We start from the raw sequence: 20,729 nt of genomic DNA on the forward strand, positions 1-20,729 counted from the left end.
CTGGGGCTGGGACTGGTACTCTTCAATCTATTCATTAATGACCTTGATGAGGGAACAGAGGGCACTGACAGCAAGTTTGCTGATGATACTAAACTGGGGGGAGTGGCTGACACACCAGAAGGCTGTGCTGCCATTCAACGAGACCTGGACAGGCTGGAGAGTTGGGTAGGGAGAAATCTAATGAAATTCAACAAGAGCAAGTGTAGAGTCTTGCATCTGGGAAAGAATAACGCCATGTACCAGTACAGGCTGGGGAATGAACTGTTAGAGAGCAGTGTAGGGGAAAGGGACCTGGGGCTGCTGGTGGGCAGCAGGATGAGCATGAGCCAGCAATGTGCCCCCATGGACAAAAAGGCCAATGGCATCCTGGGGTGTATTAGAAGGGCTGTGGGCAGTAGGTTGAGAGAAGTTCTATTCCTCCTCTACTCTGCTTTTGTCAGACCTCATCGGGAATTTTGTGTCTAATTCTAGGTCCCCTCAGTTCAAGAAGGACATGGAGCTGCTGGAGAGAGTTCAGCACAGGGCCACCAAGATGATGAAGGGAGTGAAGCATTTCCCTTATGATGAAAGGCTGAGGGAGCTGGGGCTCTTTAGCTTGGAGGAGACTGAGGAGTGATCTCATTAATATTTGCAAATACGTAAAGGGCAGGTGTCAGGAGGAGCCAGGCTGTTCTCAGTGATGTCCAATGATAGGACAAGGGGCAACGGGTACAAGCTGAGACATAAGAGGTTCCAAAGAAACAGAACGAAAAAACTTCTTCACTGTGAGGGTGAGGGAGCACTGGAACAGGCTGCCCAGATGGGTTGTGGAGTCTCCTTCTCTGGAGACATCCAAAACCCACCTGGACAAGTTCCTCTTTGACCTACTCTAGGTGGTCATGCTCTGGCAGGAAGGCTGGACTAGACGATCTTTCAAGGTCTCTTCCAGCCCTTAAGACTCTGTGATTCTGTGATCACTGACAGAGCCCTGGCACAGGCTGCCCACAGGGGTTGTGGAGTCTCCTTCCTTGGAGGTCTTCAAGACCTGCCTGGACATGTTCCTATGCGACCCGATCTAGGTGAACCTGCTTCTGCAGGGGGGTTGGACTAGATGGTCTCTAAAGGTCCCTTCCAACCCCTACCATTCTATGATTCCATGGTTGAACAAAGTAGGGGAGCAACAGGCACTGTAATGTGGGCAGGATGTGATCAGAAATCTGATCAGAAAGCTTTTGGTTCCCACCTTCTCACTCATCTCCAGGAAATGCCTGAATCCTGGAGGAGTCTTCTTTCCCTGAGCTTCCAGACAGACTCTGCAGTGATGTTTGAAAGCAGGAATTTGTCTTCCAAGGACCTTTGGCACCAGCAAACATTTCATAAGGTCTGATTCACTAAATAGAGCAGAGGTAATCATAGAGAGCCAAAACTGGGATCTGGCCTTGCACAGATCTGCAGAGACACACATTGTCAGGCTCTTGGCTGAAGAGGGCATTGCATTATGCCTCTGGTTTCATTTTTAAAAATAAAAGCAAAACCTCAACTTAGTCCTTCCAAATTACGGTATAAAAATGAATGCCAAAATGGTGCTGTAAAAATATTTGGAATGCTAAAAATAGATTGGTATTTGAATAGCTGTTGAAAGGGGAAGCACTCCCAACCAAACCTGGCACAACCAAAGCCATTTATTTTCTATACTCTTATTTTCAAACAGGTTCAGCACACAGAGCAATCACTTCCTCATAGAGTCTTTGTAAACCCAGGTATCACCAATGGCAGTTCCCAGTGTAACTGTAGCTGGGTTCCCCCTGCTGTCACCTGCCTTCCTGGCAGGGCATCCAGTCCTGGCATTGTCGTCATCAAACTGGAAACTTTTTTTCACCAAAGGAAACTATGAAGGTTGAGTTAACAAGCACAAAAATCTCACCTCAGAAAACACTATCATACTCAAACTGAAGCCTCTGAAACTCTTCTATGTTATTTTAAAGGCAGAACTTACCGACTTATCAAATCATCAGACAGATCAATGCATGAAAACATTTGCTGCTTTCTCAGTGCCCTGTGTTCGTTCACTTGCACATTGCTCATTTTCCACCACTGAAGTCACACTGTGGTAAATCAAACGTTAATATGTAAGTCTCTGCAGCATCCTATCTCAGCAAAATAATGATACCTTAGAAGCATGTTTTTCCAGCTCAACTAGAAGTACCAATGTATTTTTTATACCTCTACAAATCAATATTCATTTTATATATACGAGATACCTGCAGCACTTCTTACGAATGCGCTTCGAAGGGCCAGAGTACAGGGGAAGCAGAAGGCACATGTTATGCAGAGGGGAATTGATGCCAAAAGGAGTGATGAAGACAGTGTTGTGCAAAGCCAATAGGGAGGCAGAAAAGAAGTGGATAATTTTTTGTATTGTCTGATTTAATCCTCTAACCATTTGTACCACATCACTAGCAAGAAAGCGCTGCCAGTAGATTTCAAATGTCTTCCATGGTGTTCTACATGACCATGTTTGTGTGTGGGTCTCTGAATAAAATCTCCTCTGCAGCAGACTGCAACTATCAGCTTCACACTTTTTCAAGGCAAAAAGCTTCACCTTTGTTCTATCTTGCCAGTTTGCCTCACTTAAACTAGGCCTGGCTTTGTGATTACTGCCTGAGGTGGTTTCTCTGTGTGCTAGAAGAATAATTTCAAAAGGCTTACTTGTTCTAAAGTGCACCAGAGGAATGCAGGGAAGTGCACTGCCAAGGGAAAAGATAAATAGTGCAAACAAAAAGAGCAGTTTAATCTTGCTCAGCTGTATCTCAGCTGCAATTCCACTTTCTCTGTGAAGCTTTGACACGGTCACCCACCATGCAAGCAGTCAGCTAGGAAGTGCAGTTTGCAGTAGCACCAGCCCCACCTTGAAACAGAAAGACTGAAACACCCTCAGAAAAAGAAAATATTTGCTTACTCAGCCATAATATACAAGATTTTCCTCTACCATGGTTGCAAATGGTTGGTAACTTCTTACATTTCTGTATCTATCACATACAGACGTGGTCCGTGTTCAGACTTCTCACAGCTAATGACTTTTGCTTAGCAAGCCTGTGAATGAGTCACCAGATCCCCCAGCTCAAGCACAGCGTACTGCTTCATGCTAGGCACAGCCCAAGAAACCAAGGCAGTAGGGTGGCTATATACCTGAAGATGCCTGCAGGACCAGAGGCTTGAGTTGAGCCTTCTTCTTGATGGCAGCAAGTTCTTTGCAAGGTTATTTGACTTTTTTTTGTCCTTGTTTCTCCTCCTTTGTAATGAGGTTGTTTCTTTCCATTTCATCTGATGCTGGTGGCATCTCCCACTTGCAAAACGCTTTAAAGTCACTGTGTAGAGAGATATCTACAGAGATGCATTTTACAGTCCCAGGGTAACTGGTGGAATGAGGAGAAAATATATTGCCCTCCAAATCCCAAGAGTTAATGTAACAACAGGCTTCCTGTCTCAGAGCTGGGGATGCCAAAACAATGCTTCACAGTGAACTTTCCTTCTTTCTGGCATCTCGCTGTGGATGAGAGGAGGGGAAACACATGAAAGGATCACCACAGTAGGGCCTTTAAATAATATTTTGTCCAATAAATATCTTAAGGCAATAAAAAGGAGTTTGCTTCACAGTATGATTTCTTTATGATGGACATTTTATTATACTGGTTCAGGTTTGCTGAAGCTGCCCAGAAAAAGTTGCACAGTCCAAATAAACAGCTGCTTAATCATTAAAAAACTCTTGCTCTTTGCGTGATCTTGCAGTGCTCCCAGAAGCCACCCAACAAAGCAGGCTTGGACCAGGGAATCCCTCCCTGCAGCCCTCATCCACAGCAGATCCAGTCCCAGTGCTCCTGGGAGGCATTCTGGCCCTGGCAGACTTGTGGGTTGCCAAGCAGCAGTGTGAGCACTGCTGTGCCTGCACCTTGGACTTTACTTTTATTGTCACTGCTGTTACCAGAACCTACACATTGACCAAAATATTAGGTTTCCTTTCTGCAGCATAGCAGCCTGGAAAAACATGGGCTTATTTCAGATAAAGCCCAAAGAGGTGAATGATTTGAGGTGCGTCACAGCTGATTAACAAAAATCCTTAAGTAAGAATAAGCCTCCACTTTGAGCTACTTTGAAATAACCTTTAGCACAAATGTCTCTCTAGGCTTGGGATATCCAAATTCAAAGCAGATGGGTCCTAAGGGCTCTTTCCCCTGCTCTCTTATACCTCCTCTGTATCTTTTTGTCATGATGTATTTGCATTTAAAAGTAACAAAGGGAGAAAAATTACACCTTGTGGGAAGTTCAGCTCTGTTCACACGATCTGCTTGCTTTTTTTAGCGTGATGTTTCCTGTACGCTCAGGGAGGTCAGTTGCTGTTTCTGGCAAAGTAAGTTCCCAGCAGAGAAGGGCACACAGGAGAAAAGGGAGCACAGGATGGGCAGTTTATGGACAAGTAGCTAAGTAGCCCTTGTCATCCCAAGAGGAGAGAGGGAGTCAAAGGGAAGTTTTTTTCGTGCAGAAATCCCCTTTTCTTTGGCCTCCTGAGAAGCTGGTGCAGTGAGCAGAGCATCTTTCACCACAAACCCATGCCTCAGAGATGCAGCTGTTGATTTCAAGTGTGAGGGTGAAAGGAAGATTGCAGCCTGCTTGGCCTGCCACCTTCAGCTGCAATGGCATGGCTGAGGAGAGTGGCACTTCAGGACAGCTCTCCTCACCCCTTTCTGGAGGTGAAGCTCTGGGTAGTGCCTTCCAGCACACAGAGGCACCCAGGGGAGGGGGGAGCAGCAGAGCCCAGTGTCCTGCATAGTTCCATTCCTTCTGTGACATTTGGAGTTACCAGCCTTTTGCAACATCCCCAGATTGAGGTGGAAGGGCAGAGGACATCCCTCCTCATTCTTTCCTCCAGCAGCACCAGGTATGTTTTAGCTCCTGGGTGTCTGAACCAGGCTGGGAGCTGCTCCTGTTGAGGAGGCCTCCTGCCCACGCTGCTGGCAGCAGCCACGGTCATTCTTTCCGTGTGATAAATATGGTAACAGAGTTTGCACAAGGTCAGAGCTGGGAATAAATTCCATTGCTCAAATAGGAGAGAGCTAAGTTTCATTCACTCGCTGCTGTTCCAGCTCCATGTCAACGCCATTCGTTAAGGGTGACCTATTACGGGTGACCTAGAGGCTGCCCTGGAAACCAAATTCACTTACTGTCTCTCCTGCAAGCTTGCAAAAGCAGCTTGGGTACAGCCAGTGCCCGAGTACACCAGCTGCATTTGCTCCTAGCTGGGCTGGTGGTGCCTGCATGGGCTGCACAGGTTCGGGCAATGGTGAGGGCAGAAAAAGGAAGGCCAGGCACAGCGTGCTTAATTGCTACGAGAGCTGCCTGTGCATGGCCATGTGGACCCAGCTGAGGTGGCAGGGTGCTGCCTTTTCTGCATCCAGAGGTCTACTACTTGCTCCCAGGCTCAGTGAAGCTGAGAGCCCAGCACTGTCAGGCAGTGGCCCCACAGCCCCTGCAACACGTGCCCCATTCCCCAGAGGCTCCACTTGGCTCCAGCGAGAAAATCTCTTTCCATGCATCTGGACATTGCAAATAGGTCTAATTGCATGCCAAAAAACTATCAGTTGGAAACTGTGCTAATAGATGCATAAAGAAGCAGAATCAAGATCTGTCATTTCAACAGTCCTGAGCACTTACTTTTGTAACTCAAAAAAGGGAGTAAAAGGACATTAAATATTCAATGTGTGGTACATGTTAAACAGAGCAATCACATATTGAAGACCATTAATCTCTCTCTGCTACTCATTTTTCCCAGATCACATAGAAAAAACGTATTTTGGAATATCTGAAACATGTAAGTGCTGTCCAGACTAATAAATTATGGACAAATCAGCTGTCTGTATGAGTAACAACTGTTTGGTGAACATGCGAGAGGAAAAGATCCGAGCGCAGCTGATGGCCTTTACGCAGTCCTGAGTAGGAGGTTACCTAACAAATGCACGTTTTATTTGAATGATGAATCTGCCTCATATCTGTGCACCAGCATTTGAGATCTGCTTGGATTTGCCCTGCAGTTGGAGTTAAATTAGTATTTATACACATTTACCTCTGGTTGAATAGTCAAGAGTGTCATTTCAGGTAATGATGTTTTGACTAGGGGGAATACACCATGGAATAACTAAACAGCTTTCTGCACTATCAGACAATAGATCATATTGGGCGATGAGAATTCAAATCTTAAGGATGTATCAAGTGAAGGTGAATCAGGCTGCTTCATCCTCATGCTGGGTTGGGTACTCAAGGAAATCATTCTCTGTCTTTGAAACGTTCTGTCTTTGAACATTCCTTCCTAAACTGTTCCCATTCACTACTTTAATTTTGAGAATTCAGAGAATAATATTCTCACACTCTAATATACGGATGAAGAAGGAAAATGTGTTTTCAGGATGGAATGTGGTATAATTTACACACGGAAACTAACACTGAAAACTGACCTCTGAAATCTGATAGCTCTCCATGGTACAAATGTAGAGTTGCTGTAGTCTCAGTATGCAGAAGCAAGTTCTAAGACTTCAGAAGAACAAAGCAGCTTACAGTCATTTCCAGTTCTCCTCAAACAGATTACTGCATTTTTTTATTGTCATCTGTATGTGCATCACCAACAAAAGGTAATTCCTGCCCTAAGGAATTGTCAAATTTAGTTAAAGACTGGTGAAAGTACAATATAGTACAGGTAAGCCACTTCCATATTTAGAAGCATCCAATTAAACTTGAAAATATACATGCAGAATCCTCTGGTACCTTGTATTTATACAGATAGGCCTGCTGTACCTGAGTTAGGTGAAACTGTGTGTCCAGCACACCTCAGCAATGCTTGCGGATGGCTTTTGCCCCATGTTCCTTCAGCATTTTTCTGGGGGCCCTCAGACCAATTTGAAATCTGTGCACTGTTTGTTTTCATTTTAGGCTCCCTCAATGACCACATCGTTTGTTCACTGGCAGCACACTTGAAAGGCTCCATTGCTCCAGGTTTTTTTTTACTTACAGGCTCTCCAAGATCTTTTTGGATGACAAGTTGATAGCTTCACAGCAGGTTGTAAAGCAGGCTAGTAGGGTTCACCTCTGATGAAGGTGGTAAGAGGGTTGGTGTTAAGGCTAGCTTGGGAGAGTGTAAACAAAGTTATCTTCACAGGAAGTAAACAGATCCTTCTCTTGGCTCAGGAGAAGGGCAAGAATTATGGCTGAATTAACTTTCTCTGTTTGCATCACTACGGACTTAATGTGTTTGTAGAACAAGTTTAAAGAGACACTTGGATGTTTACAAAGATCTTCCTTCTGTTTTCTGTTCTAAATACATTCTTCTTTGAAATATTGAGCCTTGAGCCAAACGTATAAGTCTTTAGTGAGAATTTTACCTAAATAATAAAATGAATGATGGCTTCAGGTTTGGGCCCTGGATAACAAAAAATGTCCTTCCTGTGGCAGCGCAAAATAATCCATTGATATGAAGCATCTAAGTGGTCACTGATACAATAAATTGTTTCATAAATCCCTGACCATTGATCTTCCAAATGCTTAGTAGTTTGCAACAGATATATTGCATGCTTCAGAAAGTCCTTAATTTATGCACTTTTTCCAATACAAGTATTCAAATCTCTCACATGATTAATACTTGTTTTTAAGACAAAGCCATTAGAAGGAGTGAAGTTAGCTGGCCTAAAGCATGATGTCTCTCTCCTGGGAAGATGTTCTGGAGGAACAAAGGGCACTTCTGACATATCTGTCCAGAGGCAGAAACAGCTTGGCTCTCCTCTCAGGGGAATAGCACCAAAATATTCCTGTTGCATCACTTACTTCAATAAATCGTCCTCACGCTCATGACATACTGGGTGATACTAATGTTGCTGACTCAAACTGACCCAGTTTGGTGTAGCAGGATATCCTTACAGTTATCAGGGCCTGGCTCATGTACATTACTGAAAGTTAAATAACAGTGAGCTAGAGTGCTACATTGAAACTCCTGTCGATGACTGCTCCTAGGGAAATATCTTCTCTACTGTTTCCCTTCAGAAACCTCTATTGTGGAGAAGGTTTTCTCCTCCTGGATACTGTATACCTACACAAATACAAGTGATCAGTAGAGATGATCCCAGAGGAAAAAAAGTCCCATGTAATCTGCTGAATTTTATTACTTTATTGAATTTGGTGTTCCTTTCCTAAGTCTCATGCAGATATTCAGACAGGATCCACTGGATGTTATCAAGGAAGACAAAACATTTCAAAAGTCTTAAACATACTCTTTTTCCCTCTATGTTATTGAAGGACAAGATAGATTAGAGCGTATTTCCCTAAGCTAGGTTTGAGTTAATAAAGCTGATGTACACTTAAGGATGAATTTGTGAAGATCAGTACCTCCTGTCCCTAAATTAACCCACTGTCTCTGTGCAACGTCTAGAATTGTAATAACAAGGCATTTTTCTGGCCAGGAGAACCAAAGTGACTTTTAAACAAAACTGAAATAATCTATTTCTCAAATAAATTGGAGGGAGAAAAAAAAAGGTGGGTAGCTGTATTTATCTAAAATCCAGAAAAGGAATTATTCTTAAATTGTCCAATTTGTTTCCTTAGATGTTCTTCCTCTTCCCTCATGTATTTTGTAGAGGAACAAAGCTCTTATCTTGGGCGTTTTAAATCCCACAAACTCACCAACAATGCAGTGCTCAGCCCTGTGACATCTTAATCTCCTGCATGGCTCCAACATCTCATTAGTGAGATACCCTTTATTACAGAGCAGCGACTTTTGAAGTTGCAAGAAATCCCTGTAAGCTGATGGGATACTTTTTTAAAATCACTATTGAAATCTGCTGTTCTAACCATCCAGGGCAAACTGTGAGGGGGGTGTATGGGACTGGCTATACTTCCCCTTGTGAGGTGCAGCACTCTACTTCATCTTCTGCAGCTCTGCAAAGCCCATGTGACTGAGGATCTCTCCAGCAGAACTGAAGCCTAGTTCTGTTGCATCAAGAAGCCTGACAGAGCCTTTAAAAAGAAGGCCAGAAAATGTATGCATTATTTTTTCTACCATGCTAGTGACCACAGCTTTATGCAAGAACAAAAGGAAGGAAGTGAAGAAAGTGGGTTGCCGTGCTCTCTCACACCAGCAACTTTCTGCAGCTTCTCAGGCCAGTGAGAAGGGGATCTCAGATGTGCTATGATAGGTAAATACAGGGCTGAGTGCATCAGGGGTATCAAGGGCAATATTAACCATATCCCAGGGTGTCTCTCTGTCTTTCTGGTTCAGACCTCATATGCAAACATCGGATGTATCAACAAATAAATACGTCATATGTCAGTGCCACGACTATGTTTCCAAATGACGTGGAGCAGGATAGGTGTTTGCCAAGTAGCTGCCCAAAGTTGTGTTTGTTTTATGAGCCAGATTTAGCTGTACACAGCTCACACTGATATAAGACTTACCTACTGTATGCCACAGCTAAATTAATTGCTCGTGCTTATCAGCTAAGTAGTTTGCAGTTCTATTTCTCCTGACTTAAGACACATTTATAATCAGATGGAGCTGGTGCACAGATGGCATTTTCTTCATCAGTGTGCCTGATCCTTGAAGAGAAAGCAGTTTGTCGATTTTTACAAAGAAATCCTAATGTTACCTGGTTTTCCACAGTAATGGAGCATCTCTCTCAGACTTTCCCACACTTTTATGGCTCTGGGACAGGTGTCTATTCATCAGACCTTGCACAGCTAAATCCCTTCTGTGGGCAAGAGCCTTTCTTTCCACAAAGAGATTTAATTTCATCCTAAAAACTAAACAGGCACTGGTTTCCAATTAAATGGCCAAGACTCCATCCTCAAAAGTTTTCACCTTGTGCTGCAAATCCCACTTTTCCTTGCTGCCAGCACTGCTAGTCCCAGGATGGTGCCTGCCAGTTTCCTGGTGGTCCTGACAGGGAAGAAAGAAATGAGGAGAGAGTTGTGAGGGTCCCCCCCAGCACTGGGTGCATTTTGGCTGTTCTCATTTTAAGTTCAAAGCCTTCTACATGGCAGCTGAACGGGAGGCTTTCCAAAATCTACAGGAGGCTGGGAAGGAATCCAGCATTACAAGGACTATCCTGATGGAAACAGAACTGGCAAATAAGCATATGTGAAACATACTCCATTTTGTCAAAAGCAGAGACACTGTTTTCCCAACAAACACCCTACCCATTTGGAAAAGAACAGTTGCTACCTGTCTCTGTGAATATGAGCCTTTCTGCTCAGTCAAAAAGAGATTAAAGCAAGCAATCCCTCCTCCCTACACTTTACATTGTTCCTACCTGTTGTTGCCTTTTCAGTGCTGGCACCGTTTTTTTCAAGATGGTATTTTTCTAACATCGTAGACCTACAAACCAGAATAGCATCAGGCAAATGAGTTCATTTGAAGGGATACAGATTTATCATAAGTTTTATAGGACTGGGCCTCATACTTCTCCTTGAAGTCCTTGCAACAATTTCTCTCCTGCCGAATCTCTTTCTGTCTAGATCCTGCTCCTACATTCAGACTCCATTTCCTGTGGCTTTGGTTTGGCTGGGGCTTGTGCTCTTTCTTCTTTCTTAATCCCTCAACTTTCTTCTGCTGTATTTTTTTTGCCTCTCAAGCTCATAATAGCATTTCTGTAATCAGACTTCTGCACAGCACTTAAATGGTAACACTGCAGGTCTGTCTCAGAGCGTTAGTTTGCAAGCATGGGAAGAGGCAGAGAAAAAACTTCTATGTCTAAATCCTATAATTTAAAATACTATAATGGATGCTGTTCACTGAAAGTCCTTTAAAAGGAAAGGTGGTGGTGTCAAAATTATGGTATTTCAAGTGTCATACACATTTCAAGCATGGGCTTCATAAGTCACAGAAGTCACAGATTGGCACTAAAATCAGTGCCTCCTCAACTTTCTTCAGAAGCAAAGAGGCTAACTTTTTCCTAGTCTGCCCTTCCCTTTCTCCAGCAGCTGCAATATTACCAGTAGTGATTCAGTGGAGCAAGAGGGTCCTGTTTTGTGTATCTCAGTGAAAAGCCCAAGGACAGAGCAAGCCAGTGTTTCTGGCAGCACAGCCACATGATAATTAAACATCCCTGGCTATGTATCCGTAGGTGCAGGAATGACATACTTTCCTGGTGAGTTGGCAGGGGCAGGTAATAAAGCTTGCATGCTTATGCATCCATTATGAAGAGCCTCTCCTCCTGAAGGAATGCTGTAGTATACATGGAAATGAGTCTGTGGTCACCCAGCACTTCGCAGGTATCCAGCTGTGCGCTCAGCAGACACATGGAGCATGCAAAGCCAGAGTGCATCTCCCAGGCAGAATCCAAATATTCTTGTTTAGAGAAGCAGGATCCTTTTAGTCTGAGCAAAGAGAAGGCCCATTTGCTTTTAGCAGCATTTGGGCCTCAGAACAAAGACATTTCTCATTGTCTTCAAAGAAAGACAATTACACATTTATATACAAGTCTCCAAAGATTTTTTTTCCCTCCATCTAAAAATCCTCCTGATCACTTCACAACTTTCTTAGCCAATATTTCATTGATTACTGTTGCTATAACTCCTCCTAAACAGATAAAATACTTCAAGTGCTTTAGAGAAATGTCCCCTCTGCACTGACGTGTGTAGAAATGCCTCTCATACCTTCTGGATCTAGCTTATCTTTCCCAAGGGCTGAAGCATGACAATCCTTTGCTATTCTTTTCCCTGACATTTAGAATGGTGCTCCTGCCTTTCTCAAAGGATGAGGGAGGGCAGAATCTTCCTCCCTACATTTTGCTGAAGTTATAGTATTTTGGATAGGTTATTAGTGTTAATGTTATTAATTGGTTTAGAATATTTTTAATTGTCTTATAATATTTATGGACTTTATTGTGAACCATCTAACTACTTTCTTCAGGCATACTTCCTTTGAAGTAAGGGATACAAGCATAAATGCTTGAAATCTCAGGAGCTGGTAGGGTTTAGAATGCATGTGACGATGATTAGCATTTCCTTCAGGAACTTCAAGTTTCTGGGATATTCTTAACATGGGACTCTCGCATCCCTCAGACACTCAAAACTCCCAGATCTAGGAAAGTTACAGTCCAGCCAAGTCCACTTATTCCCACAGTTCACTTTCTGTACCTCATTCAAAAAGTGATCCAGGATTTCTCTTCAAAGCTTCAGCATCCCCACACACTGAAAAAGAAACCATTCAGAAAATAACCATCATTCTCACTTAAGTGCATGCAGGACTCTGAGAGGGATTATATGGCAATAAGGAAATATTTCTGTGCAAAAAAACAATCAAGGAAAGAAAGTAAAAAACAATGTAATAAAAATGAGACCAGCAGCTCCATCTGACTCCAAACAAGATTCCAAGGACTTCACGGATTCATCCATGCTTATGAGTTCTGCTAGTTTAATTATGCTAACACAGAGCAGCATAATGGCTTTCTGGCACAGTAGCAATTATACTGGTACAGTTTAGTCCAGCTACACATGGGGTATACTGGCATACGTTTTTTAGTAGCTCTGTATGCACAATAGTTTTCAATGGCTATAAATACACATTTCAACAGAAAAATAACACTCTTGTTAGTAAAACCTCATCATCAACTTGGGATAAGTCCCAAATAAAGTCACTTTACTTGAACTTAGTTATTTTCTATCACTTCTGGGATTTTTCTTTGGAGATCTCCTTATCACAACCCACCTTTGTCTTCCCTGTTGTGCTTCTGTATGTGTTTCCACAGCTTCTAAACCTCTTCCCAGGTTTGATTCCAGGCTGGACTCCTGCCAATCTTCTTGCAACACTTCCAGAAAATTCCAGTTTTCCTTCCCACAGTCACTTCCTCTTCTTTCCTATCAGATGGGTTAACAAACCAGCTGCAGCTGCAGTAGCAGGAGCTGCAATATGAGCCCAGTTATTCCAGTAGGATAGGTGGGTATTAGGCAATACTGTTACCTGCTTATTCCTCCATCTTCCTAGAGGAAGACAGGGAATAAATGCAATTTGAGAGAGGTATCATATTAATTCTCACCATCAGACTGCCTTACCAGTCTTTTTTCCATTGCAAAGAGGTTTCCTTAAGTACAGATCTTGTTTTTCCCCATGCAAGTTCTCTCTGAGGCTGTTGCACATTTAGATTTATCAGATATTTGAATTAGAAATTAAAAGCCACCCCACAAAACTGGATAAGGTACCTATGTGTGTACATCCATCTTCCCTACAGCTTCTCTAGTAGCAGCAACATAATTACTTCCAACCACAGGAGATCACTATTGGAATAACTCCTGCATGCTTTCTGAAAGGAGTCAGCATCCCCTCAGCCCCTGTACACACATTAACGTGTCCTCCTCTGAGGTAACTATAAGCTGGAGGCAAAAAAGGGGGAGAATCTTCCATCTGAAGGAAAAACTGCTACCACCTCTGGGTGCACGTCTTCGTGTCACAGCTGGCACCGGCAGTTTGAAGAGGAGTTTGAGAGCCCAGGCTTGTCTATTAAAAAAGAGTCTGAAGAACCGTCTGTCTACGTTAACTATAGTTTGACTGGCCAGGGAGGTGTCTTGCCAGTCTTTGGACTCATAACCTCGAGGATTATGTGTCTGTTCGTTGTGTCAGTTTGCAGAAGCATTTGGATTTTCAGAGGGAAAGCATGAGAAGGGCATTGGAAGCTGCCTGAACTTCACTGATGTCCTCCTTGCAGATGAGGTAGGTACCAGGCTGCTATAAAACATCACTCAGGGAAGTAGTTTGCAACTCCAGCCAAGAAAATTCACTTTCACCTGAAACATTTTCAAGCTTTTATCTCTGGGAGCTGCGGAAGCAAAAGACGGTACAGTGCTGAGTACCGTGGGTCAGGGTTTTGATCCCTGATTACTTCCTATAAGTCATTTAAACAACCTAGCAACAAACCAAGGAAAGAACCTGACATGGCTATTAAAGAACAAAAAAAGCCAAGCTTTGAAATCTGACTTCCTTCATATTTACTACATTTGAGTGAGAACAGACAGACTACAAAACACACGGTGGTAGGGGAAGGAAACTGAAACCCTACATTGACTCAAACATTAGCCTGAATCCTGCAGTGACCCAGTTCACAAAGATTAAAAGCACCACAATCCTTGAACTAATGAAGTTGGTAAGTGGCTAGGATTTAATGAGGGTGTGATACTTGGGTCACATTTTGTGTACTTCTTGCAATAAAGAGAAACTCTTTGTTTAACTGATTAATTTATTTTTCTCCCCTTTTTCTCAGCGTGTCTGGAACTAGCACTTACACTCTAGTGCATCTTGATCCTGGCAACAGTTCTGAAAGGGACACTAAATGATAGTAGCAGTACAGAAATGGCCTTTCTCCCATCAGCTGCCCTTTTTTACTGTTTACACTGTAAGCTGTTTAACTAGGGCAGGGACAATTTATTTTTATGGATTGGCATGTTGGATTCAAAGCACAGCTCCTGTATTTCACTGGGACCATTAGCTGCTGCTGCAAGCAAAGAAAAAGTAAAAAATCATACAGGGATCTGCAGTGAGAAGGTCTAATGGTTACTGAAAAAACCCCACATATAGAAAGAGCAGTAGTCCAATGACAAGTGACATCTAGTATGGTTAGTGATATGTGGCAGAGATGGCAAACAAGGCATTAAGAGCATTTGTTATCAAAGGAACAATTGCAGCACTAGCATTTGTACATGAATGGGAAATCTGCAGAAAAGCCTGTACTTCTACCATGCTGCTTTCATAACAAAAGCAAACAAAACACAGAGCTATTAAACTGCTGAAGGAAGAAGATACAAAGAAGTCAGGCATTAGTGCAAGTAGTTTCAAACTTCAGATAGCCCCAAAATATACCCCACTTTCTAAACCTACTTCTGGGCAAGGGTAAGCAGTTGTGGCAATGGTCTTGTGAGATACTCAGACACTTCAAGGATGGCTGCCATAAATGTACTCAGGCTTACAAAATATTTCATAGATGGTTGTCACTGTGAAATTCTCTTTCCATTTTTACGAGGGGGACTAGGCAGCAAGGAACATCATGCAGTGAGACAGACTGCTTGTCGAAATTAGAGACTATGAAAGGACTAGAAAAAAAAGATTTTTTCCCTCCACTTTTGTTTAGAAAGAGACATATCTAGAATATTATGTATTACAGCAGGGCTGTCTAATTCTTGGGAGCTAGGATGGCAGTTTTGGAATCTTTCTGTGGAATGGCTCTGACACCTCTGAGCCTCATGAGCAGAGAAGCTTTTAGTACTCAGGGTGCCTCCACGCGCAGGGGTATCAGAAGGCCTTGGGCTATTGCTTTGTAGTTGGATATCCCTCTATTACTAACTGCATCTCTTCTAACTCTCCTTACAGACTACATACTTGGGGGATCACTCTAAACGCTGCAGGAAAGCACATCAACCTAGGCATTAATATGGCTGCCAGCCTTGTACATGTTGCTGTTTTGTAATCAAAGGAGTAAAGACTGCAATTAAGTTGCTCATCTTTCAAACCTTTATTATGAAGACGGTATCACTCCCAGCTACAAATGAAATGATGAAAACAGCAGAAACTGCAGAGCAGATGAGTAAATAATAGCCATATGACTCATTTCCTAACTTAGAGATGTCTGAAATCCGAAATTAGCAAGTCACAGAGCAAAATGTTTTATCTTTCAGCAATTTTATCTTTTCTTTTTATTGTACATGAAGAGAAAAAAGTCTGCAGTGCATGGGCTTCGCAACAATGTCTTGCCAAGGCCATTCACAGAGGAACATGCACTTTATGATACTTAGAGCCAAGGAGTCTGCCATGCACCTTCATGAACTGTTGGCACCACAGAGTTCTCTGTTTCTGGGCTTTTATTCTCCCAGCTGCCGATCACCAAGTGGTTCAGGTTGTTATTTATTGTAATGGCCAGACAGATTAGAATTGATGTTAAAACACAGTTGCCTTCCTGCAAGGAAGGCAGAGTTTTAAGGAACAACTAGAGTGTGAATTAAAAGAAATCACAAACTAAGAGAACTCTGCCTATGTTCATTAGTGAACTTACTGCCTGAAGGTGGATGGTCTCTACCAGCTGCTGCTGACACCAGACTATTTTTCTTTGCAAATTTATTGATTCATAAATTAACCTCAAGGACCTAGGAACTAAGTTCACCACTCTTTATAAATCCTGCACATCCCTTAAGCTGCAAAGAAATCTGATTTTGAGCATCTAAGTAGCACATAAGTGCTATAGAGGGTTTGTGCTCATCTCTGCACAGGGAAAAATTTATTAGAATATTTAACATAACCTGTCATTCTAGAGGCAAGCATTGCCTTGCATGCACACACAGAAATTAATCTCAAGAGTAAATACATGATATAGAAGCTACTCATGTCACCTTGACAACAACTTGCAGTCTGGATTTAGGAGGCTAGGGTAAAATGTTAAGTCAGATATGAGAACGACTTCATCTGAATGTAATTTGAATGTTCAAGAGAACACCATTGTAGTCCCAATTCACCTAAATAATGACTACTCAGGAATGAGACTCACAGAACATTATTCAGAGTTTCAAATTAAGGAATGTTTTAAAAAATGGAGATAGCCTACATTATTCATAAATGCTGGCCCAGTGAATGCCCTAAAGAGTCTGAGATTTCAGCAAGTTCAGCCACTGATGATCCCCTGTCTAAAGCCATTGGAACTCATAAATCACTCAGCCAGAGTGGACTTCAATATTTAAAACAGAGAAGCCCAAATGAAGAAGACAAGAAATCAAGAACAGTCCTGAGCAGCAGAAGATAACTTCCAAAACTATGAATCAGTTCCTTCGTTCTTATCTTAACATAGTACTCATTTGTTCTCAAGAGTTTATTAAAAATAGCATCCTTTCAGACTTGAGTAGAACAAATTGTGCCAAAACCATAACCAAAACATATGGTCTACCTACAATTTTGGCAATTATTGAAAGTGCTACTTTGAGTTAATACAAGCCAGAGTTTTGCAAACATTTTGGATGCTTGTTAACTGCAAACAGACAGGATATGTATTTTCCCATATTTGCAGCAGAAGCAAAAATGTGTCACGGTCTTGTTGGCCCCACAGAATCACAGAATCTTAAGGATTGGAAGGGATCTCGAAAGATCATCTAGTCCAACTCCCTTGCCAGCGCAGGACCACCTAGAGTAGGTCACAGAGGAACTTGTCCAGGTAGGTTTTGAATGTCTCCAGAGAAGGAGATTCAACAACCCATCTGGGCAGCCTGTTCCAGTGCTTTAGAGCTGCTTGTCTGCTCTAGCAACATCACAAGTGGGATGAGGTGCAGTGCCTGCACAACAAGCTTTAGCCTCCCCAACTGCCCCAGCAGTGCCAGCACAAGCAGCAATGAGAGCCTTCCTAACCTCATGTTCTCACTCCCCTGGCTTCAGAACTGAGACCTGCATTTTATCTTTCTATACTGTTCCAAACCAGCCTTCCGCGTTGATCTTTCTCTTCTGCTGTCTCTTCCTCTCCATTATTCTGCTACTCTCCACATATTTTCTAGTTATTACCAAACAAACACAGGATATAGTGTCAATAAATCCACAACCTTTAGCTCAAATGTGATGTTGGCTGAACAATCCAGACCACACCTTTCTCTGTCTTATCATCTTTTCCTTTGCCTTCATCTGACCATGATTCTAGGAGGCCTCTCATACAATCATGTGCTCGTTTGTCCTACCTATGCTGTTTCTCACCTAGTTTTCCAGTGAAATTCCTGGTTGCCATTAGCATGACTGTGCATATACAGCCTGCTCAATGCAAGTGAAATAGCCTTTCATCCAAGGTGACACGGTGACATTTCTCCCTTCTTTTTTACTGCATCTTTCACAGATGGAAACTTTAACTCCATTTGAGTCCAAACGTGTAACTGAGCCTCCCAAGCATGGATGCCTAGTCATTTCTTGCTCACTGAGAGGTTGCAAGAAGGCAACTTCAGCACATTTATCAACTGTCTCTCTCTCTGCTGACCATAGAGGAAGCATAGATCTCCAATTCAGACACCTTACTTTTGTGCCCAAAGTTAGTTCATATGAATCCATGCAGTCATATGTGTTAATTAACATGAGCATTGAGGTCTAATACATAAATCTCGTTTGGAATAGTTATTGTGTTTCTGTGGGCTTATCAAGCACCCAGGGGAATTGGCCTGCAGCTATTCTGGAACACAGATAAAAATAACCACGTGAAGAAGTTGTATGGCTAGTGTACAAGTGCAGACTCTCAAGCCCTTATAGAAAAACTGCCTTGTGCAAGAGGTCCTTGGCAGCCTCAGGTGAGTTCTGCATCTCAGAACCCCACCATCAGATGCATGCTTCATGAAAAGTCTCTAAAAGGAAACTGTTTGGATCCTAAATTCTTCTACCCAAGGCAACATAAAAGTGAGCACTTGATAAGGAGTGGTCTCTAACACAGCATTATCAATAGTGGGAAGATAATTTTCAACATTAGGGAGTATTTCCACCATTATGGATAGGAGCACTACCTTCATCTGTATTTCATCTAGGCCCTGGAATCACATCTGTTTTTTACCTGGTCAGTTACTGTACACTAAGTCGGTGAGCACAGCACAGGGATTTTGTTTTGTTTGTTTAAGCCTGCTCGCAGCCATGAGGTTTTGAAATTCACACTTCTTTTCAGCTGCTAATGCAACACTGGGATGACAGAACCACAAAAGTGAGGCCAGCTGCTCTCTGGAAGGAGATATAAAAAAAAAAAAACAAAAGAAAATGGGTCATTCTAAAAGAAAAAGGAAAATAGTGCAAGTTCGTCACATAAGCAAGCAAAAAACAAATGCAAAAAAAGTACAAGAGCTCACACCACTCCTTCGATCCACAAAAACACTCAAATAAGAGTTTCAGTATTCAGTGGCAACTACACAACAGCACCATCATCCAGCTGCTTTATGCTTCTCTTATAAAAATTGGTCTAATATTAAACACTGCAACTCCTTGTCAGAACACAAGGAACCAATGCTGGCCACACACTATGAATCACAGTGAGTTTATATCTGTTTTTAAATTTTCCGGACTTTGAACAAACAGACTTAACAGCTAAAAATACAATCCAGTTCCCATTTCTAAAATTCCATTTCTGCCCATCCCAGCAGTTCATAGCCAGTGATGGTTTTCTGTGAAAGAACTGGAGATGTGATACAAGCTGTTACTGATTGGCATCGACAGGTATTCAAGCACACAATTTCTCTGAGCTCGCTCTCAGTTCTTCTGTGTCGACCAAACATGATAGGAAATTAGAAGTTGATCACTTTGCAATTTTCCTTTCTTAAAAAGGTTTTGTGAGACTGACTTCTGGCTCCTGCCACAAGAATGGGGGTATACCGTGGGTATGTTGTGCTACCATTCAGTGGGATCTTGACTGGCTTGAGAGTTGGGCAGAGAGGAACCTCATGAGGTTCAACAAGGACAAGTGCAGAGTCCTGCATCTGGGAAGGAACAACCCCATGCACCAGTACAGGCTGGGGGTTGAACTGAAGAGCAGCTCTGCAGACAGAGACCTGGGAGTCCTGATTGATAATAAACTAAATATAAGCCAGCAATGTGCCCTCGTGGCCAAGAAGGCCAATGGCGTCCTGGGGTGCATCAAGAAGAGTGTGGCCAGCAGGTCGAGGGATGTTCTGCTACCCCTCTACTCTGCCCTCTGCCCTGGTGAGGCCTCATCTGGAGTCCTGTGTCCAGTTCTGGGCTCCCCAGCTCAAGAGGGACAGGGAAGTGCTGGAGGGAGTCCAGCGCAGGGCCACCAAGTTGATCAGGGGACTGGAACATCTTTCATATGAGGAAAGGCTGTGGGAACTGGGGCTGTTTAGGAGACTGAGGGAGGATCTTATTAACATTTATAAATATCTAAAGGGTGGGTGTCAGGAGGTTGGGACATCCCTTTTTTCTATAGTAGCTAGCAACAGGACAGGGGGTAATGGGATGAAGCTGGAACACAAAAAGTTCCACTTGAATATAAGAAAAAACTATTTTACTCTGAGGGTGAGGGAGCCCTGGCACAGGCTGCCCAGAGGGGTTGTGGAGTCTCCCTCCTTGGAGATCTTCAGGACCTGCCTGGACATGTTCCTGTGTGACCTGATCTAGGTGAACCTGCTTCTGCAGGGGGGTTGGACTAGATGATCTCTAAAGATCCCTTCTAACCCCTACCATTCTATGATTCTATGATACTACTTCTGCTTGGTTTGGTCCTCAATGGCAGTGACAGCAGCAAGCAGTAGGAAGAAAATGTATCTTCTCACCAGACATAGAGATAAAGCAGGGGAAAGAAAAAAAGGGTGGATTGTAACATCAAAATTACCACACATATTACAGCTTCCCTAAAAGATGTAAAATTCCACACCACCCACTCTGACTTAACAAAAACATCATTTAAAGATAAACCAATAATTATGAATAAGTGGCAGCATTGAATTTTGCATAGGCAGCTGCATATACTATGCAGACAAGGCTGACTAGACTTGTAGATGTTTCCATGGGGCATGTAGACCTTACAATATGGGAGAGGTTTCCTGTCCTGCAGAAAACCAAATTCAAGTATTCACAATCCATAAGCCAGGTTTGGAAAATGATGATGATTCTTAAATAGTCATGTAACCGCATAGTTTAGAAACTTCACCAAATACTGGTAGCTTTGCAACACACTTGGCAATGCCACATTGTGGAAATAAAGCAACTTCACAAACCAAAGTTA

At 42.7% G+C, this 20,729-nt stretch overlaps 2 long non-coding RNA genes across 2 annotated transcripts; both read right to left on the bottom strand.

Moving 5' to 3' along the window:
• Positions 1–3,120: 3,120 nt before the first annotated feature.
• Positions 3,121–10,389, bottom strand: LOC133629165 (uncharacterized). Its single transcript, XR_009820977.1, has 3 exons — positions 10,323–10,389; positions 9,660–9,949; positions 3,121–3,526 (listed from the first exon to the last, which is right to left on the bottom strand). It is a non-coding gene; the product is annotated as an uncharacterized LOC133629165 (long non-coding RNA).
• A 758-nt stretch (positions 10,390–11,147) lies between these two features.
• Positions 11,148–18,711, bottom strand: LOC133629164 (uncharacterized). Its single transcript, XR_009820976.1, has 4 exons — positions 18,558–18,711; positions 12,722–12,870; positions 12,151–12,204; positions 11,148–11,388 (listed from the first exon to the last, which is right to left on the bottom strand). It is a non-coding gene; the product is annotated as an uncharacterized LOC133629164 (long non-coding RNA).
• Positions 18,712–20,729: the final 2,018 nt, after the last annotated feature.

Source organism: Colius striatus, unplaced genomic scaffold, assembly GCF_028858725.1.
Source record: "Colius striatus isolate bColStr4 unplaced genomic scaffold, bColStr4.1.hap1 scaffold_200, whole genome shotgun sequence".
Lineage (NCBI taxonomy): Eukaryota > Metazoa > Chordata > Aves > Coliiformes > Coliidae > Colius > Colius striatus.